Source organism: Capra hircus, unplaced genomic scaffold, assembly GCF_001704415.2.
Source record: "Capra hircus breed San Clemente unplaced genomic scaffold, ASM170441v1, whole genome shotgun sequence".
Lineage (NCBI taxonomy): Eukaryota > Metazoa > Chordata > Mammalia > Artiodactyla > Bovidae > Capra > Capra hircus.
The window spans coordinates 12203-23173 of NW_017211664.1; the positions used below are offsets into that span (position 1 = coordinate 12203).

The following is a 10971-nucleotide window of genomic DNA, read 5'->3' on the forward strand; positions in this document are numbered from 1 at the left end:
GTCCTGGGAGTGAGATGGACCAGAAATGGCAGTTTATGTGATTATCACATACAGAGGCTTTAGATGAATAGAAGACAACAATAAAAAGTCAGAAAAGGGTGGAGAACTTCTATTGAATTATGTAAACTCAGAAGTGGATTGAAGAGTACCAGTTACTCAGAAAATTCTCAAAATGAGTAACAAATAAGGAGTTTTGAGCACTTGGAACTAAAAAACAAGTGCATTTTACTGAAGTATGCATGCATGCGTTCTAGGTTGCCTCAGTTGTGTCCAGCATTTTGCGATTCTATGGAAGTATAAGTGACATAAAACAGCTGTAACATATTTAATGTATACAAGTTAGTGAATTTGGGATAAGTATATACATGTAAAACTATCACTGATTTTATGCCACAAACTTATCCATTATCTCCAAGTTTCCATCAATCCTCTTTCCTTTCCACCCTCCTTCCCTCCCTTCCTTCCTTCATTATATATTGCAGTAACATATACATACTTATATATTATTTTTTTGATAAGAGTGTTTAACATAAGATTATCTCAGCAAATTTTCATGTATATAATACAATGTTATTTATTACAATATTTATTCATTTATTGATCTTGCAGCTTCCCTGGTGGCTCAGAGGTTAAAGCGTCTGCCTGGAATGCAGGAGACCCAGGTTCGATCCCTGGGTCGGGAAAGATCCCCTGGAGAAGGCAGTGGCAACCCGCTCCAGTACTCTTGCCTGGAGAATCCCATGGAGGGAGGAGCCTGGTAGGCTACAATCCATGGGGTCGCAAAGAGTTGGACACGACTGAGTGACTGCACTACTAATATTGATCTTGTGTAACTGAAGCTTATAGATTCCCATCTCTCCATCTCCTCAGCCCTTAGCAAAGAGCATTGGTACTCTCTACTTCTAAGAGTTTGACATTTATTTTAGATTTCTCATGTAAGTGATAGCATATAGTATTTGTCCTTCTGTGTCTGGCTTATTTTACATTGCATAATGCTTTCCAAATTTATCCATGTTGTTGCAAACAGCAGAACTTTCTTGTTTTTTTTAAGGTTGAAAAATATTCTTTTGTGTGTATATACCACTTTTTTTTTATCCATCATCCTTTGATGGACATTTGGGTTGCTACCATGCCTTGACTACTATGAATAATGCTGCAATAGACGTGGGTGTGCAGTCTTGAAGTCTCGTCAAGATCCTGATTTCAATGCCTTTGCTTATGCTTATTTATATACTCAGAAGTAGGATGGCTTGATGATCTGATAGTTCTATTTTTAATTTTTTGAGGAACCAAAGATGATAAATGTTGGTGAGGCACATGGAGAAAAAGGAACCCTCATACACTGCTGGTGAGAATGTAAATTGGTGCAGCCACTATAGAGAACAGTGCTTGACCAGTAAGCTCTCTCTCTCTCCATCCTTATTTCCTTTTCCATCTCTCCCTCCCAATCCCTTCCTCTCTCTCTGGCTTTCTTTCTCTAATACAGAAAATTATATTTACATAATTATTGTTAATTACCCTTAAAATTATCATATATATTTTATACGGTATTAATTATTATATGGAATAAACTTTTCTCTAAAAATTCCTTCCTGAACTTGGGCTTTTTGATATATATCTTAAGGACACAACAAAGAGCTTTTGAAAACACTAGATTCAATGACATTCTAAAGTTTAGCTGATTCTTTTATAATAGATGATATTTTTATTCATAAAATATTTTGACCCAAGAAAGAACTGGTGACACATTGTAGCAAAAACCAAATATACTTTAAGAAAGTTTTAAGCACCAAGAATTTCAAGCCTCTTTTTTTTCCTTCCAATTATTTGGTAATAATATTGACAGGATTTTCCGCAATTTTTGAAAATTACTGTCTAAATTTATTTATTCATCGAAAGTTGATTGAACCCGGGTCTCCTGCACTGCAGGCAGATTCTTTACCTGACTGAGCTATAAGGGAAGCCCATTCTTTAAACCAGGTGTAAGATATTTTAAGCTTTATGCTTTAAAAATTTCCTCATTTGGGAAAAAGACAAAAACCTATTTACAATTAGAAATGCATCTTTTCTTCTGCTATAATTTTTAAAGTACAGTTATAGGACAATATGTTGCCTTAGCTATTTAAACATAAGCTGGTTATACCCACCTTTCTGTTACACCTAGCAAACCATGACGACCATCTTACAGAGCAATCTATTGTCACTTGCGCTGTATGTGGTAAACTGTTTCATTTTCCTGGAGATTGCTGCCCCACTGTGGACAGATTAGGAACTACTAAAGTTAATGAGGGATTACCTTTGGCAAATATGGTTCATCAAACTTTATATACAAATATTTCTCATGTAAAATATGAAGAAATATATACCCACTTTAAAAGAAATGTTGTAAAATATGGTATCTTCTCTTGGGAGAGTCACTTCATTATAACTAGCAGATAGGCCTTTTCTGATGTACAGTATCTTATGAATTTTGCTTCACAAGATGTTTCTAAGGCATATCAAGATAAATAGTAGAAAGAAGCAATTTACATAATCATAATCTCTTCTCAAATAATTTAGTACATTTAATCTCAACTACTGCAAATTGAGGATGCTGTCTACTGTGACCATGAACTTATCTTCATGTTCAATATTGTTTTTTATATTATCTTGATTGTTTCTAAGGTTGCTGTTATTGAACCTAAATAGTGAAGATGATGAATTAAATTACATTATCGTGGCTGATTTCTTCAGAATGACTCCACAATAAAAGTTGACACTAGTAATGGAAATGGTGCTGGTAATTCAATCAATGACAATAAGGTCATTATCTATTTCCCTTTTTATTTAAGTACTTCTATACTTTCATTCATAGCATTGAAATAATTCTCTTCAAATTATAAAAGCAAACTGCAGTAGACTAAATCACTCTCTTTTGAACAGTAAAACTATGTTATAGAATTATGGGTTTTAAATACTATTCTCAACAACCCTTATTACAGATACGAAAATTCTCCTCATTCTTATGTTCTTTTTACTATTCAATAGATTTATAGGTCACAGAATTCTTATTTTGAAATAGTCACTTATTATCCAGAAACTCATTGTTTGGAAGGATAGTGATTTGGGAAATAATGAAGTAGCTCCTATGATTTTTATGGTTACGTATTTTAAATATGCCTATATATAATATACAATATATTTGGAAAAGGAAATGGCAACCCACTCCAGTATTCTTGCCTGGAGAATCCCATGGACGGAGGAGCCTGGTGGGCTACAGTCCACAGGGTTGCAAAAAGTCAGACATGACCGAACGACTTTACATATATAATATATTAGTAAAATATCACTTAGTAGTGATTTCTTGAGTTTGTGATACTTTGTAAATAAAAAGAGAAATTCAATTTGATCTATTTTTGACCCACTGCTGGAATAGTTGTATAAGCTGGGGATCAAGGAGGTGTTGAGTATCACAGTATAAGAAAAGCATGGAGAATGCTGGACTAAGCATGCCTGGAGTTAGGGGCCTTCATGCCCAGGTGACTTTCTTGTCCCTTTTCACTGCTGCTTTCAATATATTGATTTCATTCTACTTCAGCATGGAGCATCTTTCTCTGAGGGGCAGAATATATCTCACTATCATCTCTTAAATTCAGCACTTAATTTTAGCCAAGAAAAGAAACTCACAAATTCAATTCTAAAAACCTTGGGGAAAGACTCTCAAGGTTAAGTTTCAATCAGCGTCCAACCCTAGGCCAGAACTCAGAGACCAGGTGACCCTGTGCTAATGTGGTTATGTCCACAGAATTCATCATGAACAGTGCCCAGAAGAAAAGAGTTGTTGGGGAGCAAACTGATAGATATTCACTCTGCCAAAATTAGATATCACTATTCATTGAGAAAAGGGACATTAACTCTTTTAATTAAGTTTCTTACAGGCCAATATCAGCAGGGATCCTTTCCTTGAACAGTTTTAGGTCTCTTAATAGGAATGTGCTAATTTTTTTGATTATTCAAAGTCCAGAGCCTCTCCATAATGTCTCTGAGTTCCTGGCAGCTTATGCACTCCTGCTTCTAGGGTTTTCTTATCCAAACACTCTGGTCAGTCTGCACAGGAAGCCCAGATTCTTCACTTTTGACAGGAAGGATGGGATCAGTTTTGCACAAAGCTGTGTGTGTGGTGGAAGGGGTAGGGTGTGGGGACAGAATTTTATAAACATTTAAAGTTCAGGTGGAAGGAAAAATTCAGACTGCTGAGTACGAGCTCACTGTCCCTATATCAGCATCCTGTAATTATCTCCTCTCTCACCCCTCAATCAGTTCTGAGGAAACCCTCTTCTGTTCCCATGTGAAACATTCTTCTATGTAACAAACCTCCCCCTAACCAACACTTAGCCTCTCATAATAAATAGGTACTCACTTATTTATTTTCTCAAAGCTCATTTCTTTTTCCAGAAGGGGCTTCTGATCGCTAAAGTGTTCTCACCATCTCATTTCACTATAGCCATTTATTTTAACAGCTTCTGATGCGCTGTGTTAGTAATCTCTTCCAAGCTGAAGTTTCCAGTACATTTGACCAGAAAAAGAATATGCACACACATACATAACACATATTATATGTTTTATATGTAAATGCACGTACTCACACATGCATATAAAACACATTACAGTTTTCAATATATGTGTATATAAATATATATGTGTGTATATATTATATACATACATATATCTAATGTGGTCTACTATGAATAAGTATCTGAGAGCTTATATAGTTATAAAGGTAGTGGAGGTGAGTGAGCTTTAGCAGATCATAGTGTTAGTTATCAAGGAGTGAATCAATAATTTTACCAATAGCAATAATAACTGGCACTTACATAACCACCGTTATTAGCTAGGCACTATTCTGAGTGCTTCAGGAACAACAATTATCCTAATTCTTATAACCTCCTCTTAAGTAGTTATTTTTATTATTTCTATTTCGGAGATGGGGAGATTGAAAAACAGAGAACTTAAATAATTTGTTCTAGTCACACAGCTCATAATTGGGTTTTAAACCCAGGCAATCTGACTCTGTGACTCTGTTTTTAAAGAAACATTAGCATCAATATAAGAAGATGTAGAACAGTGCTAATCACTGGAGTCTTTAGGGAGAGGATAAGGAAGGTGACCCGGTAGGGCTGCTCAGTCAAGTGAAGATGCCACCTGGGGAAACTGGACTGCATTTCTTAGGGTGGTGATCTTGGTGGAGAAGTTCACACGGCAGGACTTGTGTTTGGGGAAGAAGCATGGTGGATAGATGAAAATGATGAAGGCCTGAGCAGTGGAAGATGTGTTTCCCCCACAGTCTTCAGTGCGTCATCAAAAGTATGAAAGACACATCTCTAGAACGGTAATTAGTAATTTGAGAAAAATATCAGTGCTGTTATGGTTAACACAATGACCAGTGTGGGGCCAAAAGACAGAACAAACTTGAATTAGGTATAGGGACAAAGGAAACCATGCTGAAATAAATTTAGGAGCTCTCAGAAATTTCAGATGTTCAAGTATATGTGAAGCATAATTTGGAATATATATCATTAAGAAGGGCAATGTATTTGATATATGTGTTAAAATTTGATAATGTTGATCTAGATGCCGTGCCAGAAAATCTTATCAAGCAGTTTGTACATCAAGTCTAGAAGTGAAAAGTAAACACACAACTGAATTACTGTGGCGCCTAACTAGAAAGACTTCATGAAGGATCAGAAGAGCCCTTGAATTCATGCTGTTAGTGAAACTAATTGGAAATGAGGGAGGCAGAATAGACAACATATAGCGGGATCTTTCCATTTGGGAGGCTGGATTTGCCCTGGCTACTACTTAGCATTTAGAAATGAAATCTTGGTACGTAAGGATCCAGAGTGTGAACCTAATCAGATCATTCTTTTTGGTCAGAGCTCTCCCTTACATGCACCATGGCTTTTATGAAACACACTGTTTTGCCTCTGCTTCGTGAGACTTGACATATGCGATTACCTGGAAGATCCCAGTAATATCTTGTTACACAGCTTGTTACATAAATTGTGGCACAATTTATGAAGTATTATGGAATTCACAGGAAGAATATGTATTGACCAAAAGTCAAAGAAAACTTTATAAAAGAAAAGGTGTTTGTTAGCCATCCGTATGTCTTCTTTGAAGAAACGTCTATTTAGTTCTTTGGCCCATTTTTTGATTGGGTCGTTTATTTTTCTGGAATTGAGCTGCAGAAGTTGCTTGTATATTTTTGAGATTAGTTGTTTGTCAGTTGTTTCATTTGCTATTATTTTCTCCCATTCAGAAGGCTGTCTTTTCACCTTGCTTATATTTTCCTTTGTTGTACAGAAGCTTTTAATTTTAATTAGATCCCATTTGTTTATTTTTGCTTTTATTTCCAGAATTCTGGGAGGTGGATCATAGAGGATCCTGCTGTGATTTATGTCTGAGAGTGTTTTGCCTATGTTCTCCTCTAGGAGTTTTATAGTTTCTGATCTTACATTTAGATCTTTAATCCATTTTGAGTTTATTTTTGTGTACGGTGTTAGAAAGTGATCTAGTTTCATTCTTTTACAAGTGGTTGACCAGTTTTCCCAGCACCACTTGTTAAAGAGATTGTCTTTACTCCATTGTATATTCTTGCCTCCTTTGTCAAAGATAAGGTGTCCATATGTGTGTGGATTTATCTCTGGGCTTTCTATTTTGTTCCATTGATCTATATGTCTGTCTTTGTGCCAGTACCATACTGTCTTGATGACTGTGGCTTTGTAGTAGAGCCTGAAGTCAGGCAAGTTGATTCCTCCAGTTCCATTCTTCTTTCTCAAGATTGCTTTGGCTATTCGAGGTTTTTTGTATTTCCATACAAATCTTGAAATTATTTGTTCTAGTTCTGTGAAAAACGTGGCTGGTAGCTTGACAGGGATTCCATTGAATTTGTAAATTGCTTTGGGTAGTATACTCATTTTCACTATATTGATTCTTCCGATCCATGAACATGGTATATTTCTCCATCTATTAGTGTCCTCTTTGATTTCTTTCATCATGCTCAACATCACTCATTATTAGAGAAATGCAAATCAAAACCACAATGAGGTACCACTTCACACCAGTCAGAATGGCTGCGATCCAAAAATCTGCAAGCAATAAATGCTGGAGAGGGTGTGGAGAAAAGGGAACCCTCCTACACTGTTGGTGGGAATGCAAACTAGTACAGCCACTATGGAGAACAGTGTGGAGATTCCTTAAAAAATTGCAAATAGAACTACCTTATGACCCAGCAATCCCACTTCTGGGCATACACACCGAGGAAACCAGAATTGAAAGAGACACATGTACCCCAATGTTCATCGCAGCACTGTTTATAATAGCCAGGACATGGAAACAACCTAGATGTCCATCAGCAGATGAATGGATAGGAAAGCTGTGGTACATATACACAATGCAGTATTACTCAGCTGTTAAAAAGAATTCATTTGAATCAGTTCTGATGAGATGGATGAAACTGGAGCCGATTATACAGAGTGAAGTAAGCCAGAAAGAAAAAACACCAATACAGTATACTAACACATATATATGGAATTTAGGAAGATGGCAATGACGACCCTGTATGCAACACAGCAAAAAAGACACAGATGTGTATACCGGACTTTTGGACTCAGAGGGAGAGGGAGAGGGTGGGATGATTTGGGAGAATGGGAATTCTAACATGTATACTGTCATGTAAGAATTGAATCGCCAGTCCATGTCTGACGTAGGGTGCAGCTTGCTTGGGGCAGGTGCATGGGGATGACCCAGAGAGATGTTGTGGGGAGGGAGGTGGGAGGGGGGTTCATGTTTAGGAACGCATGTAAGAATTAAAGATTTTAAAATTAAAAAAAAAATAAAAAATTAAAAAAAAAAAAGAAAAAAAAGAAAAGGTGTTTCACTTCAGTTTTTTTTTTTTTTTTAAATGGGTGTGATTTCAATAGACAGAAATGCAAGAGTTTTTCCATTGAGGGAAACAACCAGAAATAAAATGACAATCCCATTCACATCAGAAAGAATAAAATACCGAGGAGTAAATCTACCTAAGGAGGCAAAAGATCTGTATTTTAGAAAATTATAAGGTGGTGATGAAACAAATCAAAGATGACATAAACAGATGGGGAGATAAAACACGTTCTTGGATTGGAAGAATCAATATTGTCAAAATGACTATACTACTCAAACCAATCTACAGATTCAGTGCAATCTTTATCAAATTACCAATGACGTTTTTCACAGAATTAGCACAAAAAAAATTTTATATGGAATCACAAAGGACCCTGAATAGCCAAAGCCATCTTGAGAAACAAAAACAGAGCTTTAGGAATCAGACTTTCAGATTTCAGACAATATAGTCATCAAAACAAAATGGTAATGAAACAAAAACAGAAATATAGATCAATGGAATAGGATAGAAAGTCCAGAGATACCCACGGACCTATGGTCACCTAATCCATGATAAAGGAGGCAAGAATATACAATGGAGAAAAGACAGTCTCTTCAATAAGTGGTGCTAGGAAAACTGGACAGCTGTATGTAAACAAATGAAATCAGAACACTCACTAATACAATACACAAAAATAAACTAAAAATGGATTAAAGACTTAAGTGTAAGGCCAGAACTATAGAGCTCTTAGAAGAAAACATAGGCACTACACTCTTTGATATAAATCATGGCAAGATCCTCTTTGACCCACCTACTAGACTAATGGGAAAAATAAATAAACAAATGGGACCTAATTAAACTTAAAAACTTTTGCACAGCAAAGGAAACAATAAACAAGATGAAAAGACCACACTCAGAATGGAAGAAAATAATTGTGAAAGAAGCAACTGATAAAAGGTTAGACTCCAAAATATACAAACAGCTCTTGAAGCTCAATATTAAAAAAATGAAACAACCCAGTGAAATAATAGACAGAAGACCTAAATAGATATTTCTCTAAAGAAGAAATACAAATACCAAAAATCACATAAAAGTATGCTTAATGTCACTAATTATTAGAGAAATGCAAATTAAAACTACAATGAATTAAAACTACAATCACCTCCTGCTGCTCAGAATGTGCGTGCATGCTGTCATTTCAGTCGTGTCTGACCTTTTGTGACCCTATGGAGCATAAACAGCCCACTAGGCTTCTCTGTCCCTGGGATTCTCTAGGCAAGAATACTGGAGTGGGTTGCCATGCCCTCCTCTAAGGTACCTTCCTGACCTGGGGATCAAACCCATGTTTCTTATGTCTCCTGCATTGGCAGGCAGTTTCTTTACTGTTGCCTAGAATGGCCACCATCAAAAAGTCTACAACCAATACAGTATTGTAAAGTAAAATAAAGTAAAAATAAAAATTAAAAAAAAACTAAAAAAAAATGTCTACAAACAATAAATGCTAGGGAGGATATGGAGAAAAGGAAAACCTCCTGCACTATTGGTGGGAATGTAGCCTGATGTAGCTATTATGGAGAATATTATGGAGATTCCTTAAAAAAAAAAATAAATTTACTATAACCCAGCAATCCCACTACTGGGCATATATCCAAAGAAAAACATAATTTGAAGAGATACATGCACCCCAATGTCACTGCAGCACTATTTACAATAGCCAAGACATAGAAGCAAACTAAATGTCCACCAGCAAAAGAATGGATAAAGAAGTTGTACACACACATACATACACACATACATACACACACATACATACACAATGGAATATTACTCAGACATAAAAAGAACAAAATAATGTCATTTGCCACCATATGAATGGACCTAGAGGTTATCATATTCAGTGAAGTAAGTCAGACAAAGAAAAATATCATTATATCACTTATATATAGAGTCTGAAAAATGGTACAAATAAACTTATTTATAAAAGAGAGTTACAGATGTAGAAAACAAACTTATGGCTAACAAAGGCAAGGGGAGAGGGGGTAATTAAGGATACTGGGATTAACACATGCACATAACATATACACACTGCTATATACATATAATAGATCACTAATAAGGACCTACTGGATAGTACAGGCAACTCTACTCAAATCTCTATAATAACCTATATAGGAAGATCATCTAGAAAAGAATGGATTTTGTGTTAATATATTCATTTTGCTGTATATGTGAAACTAACACAGCACTGCAAGTCAACTATGCTCCAATTAAAAAAAGAAGAAAGGAAAATGCGGGAGACGGGGGAAACAGTGAAGTGTTAAATTTAGCTAGAACATGGGCTACAAGTTAGGAAGGATGTGATGGCTGATCCGGAGGAAAGATGTCCAGGGGACATTAAATAGAATTTAAATCGTGTCAGGATATTAAACAATGTTGATTTCTTACTAATTATGTATGAAGTAGTAACTAAATATTCTGAACTGGGGATGACTCTATTGCATTGAAATAGATTATTTCAAATTCAGCTTGCTCCTAAAGTGGTTTGTTAAGTGATAGAAATAATAGTTATAAAATATTTTAAGAACTTGTAGCATGGCTTAAGAATCAGCTGAGTAAGTGTATGTTTTAAATCTTCTTATTTGGTTGAATAAAAGACAGAATTTTTTCTTTTAGAGCAGAAAGCTCTGTGGCATCAAAAAGGCCACATATGGACAGATAAACCTGATGGGCTATATACAGTCCATGGAGTTGCAAAGAATCAGACACGACTGAGAACATAGCACACATAATATATATAACCCAAATATAACAATATTTTTATAATAATCACATTTATCCTCTTTTAATTAACATTTTTACTTGGTAATTATTAAATCCTATATAGTGTGATCATTAATTCTGTGTTTCGAAAATTATATATGTTTTCTTCTGGAGTTTATACTTTACAATTCATATTGCCAGCAACCTACAATTTCTCTCAGAAGAACAAAGGGATTTTGTTACATATTGACACTTATATAATAGCATAGATGTATCAGTCTGCTTATTAAATTTTGCTTATTAATATT

The 10971-nt window shown here is 35.5% G+C and overlaps 1 non-coding gene across 1 annotated transcript; it reads left to right on the forward strand.

Annotated features, from left to right (window-relative positions):
• The first annotated feature begins 611 nt into the window (after window positions 1–611).
• On the forward strand, window positions 612–683 carry TRNAS-GGA. The gene has a single exon. It is a non-coding gene; the product is annotated as a tRNA-Ser (tRNA).
• Window positions 684–10971: the final 10288 nt, after the last annotated feature.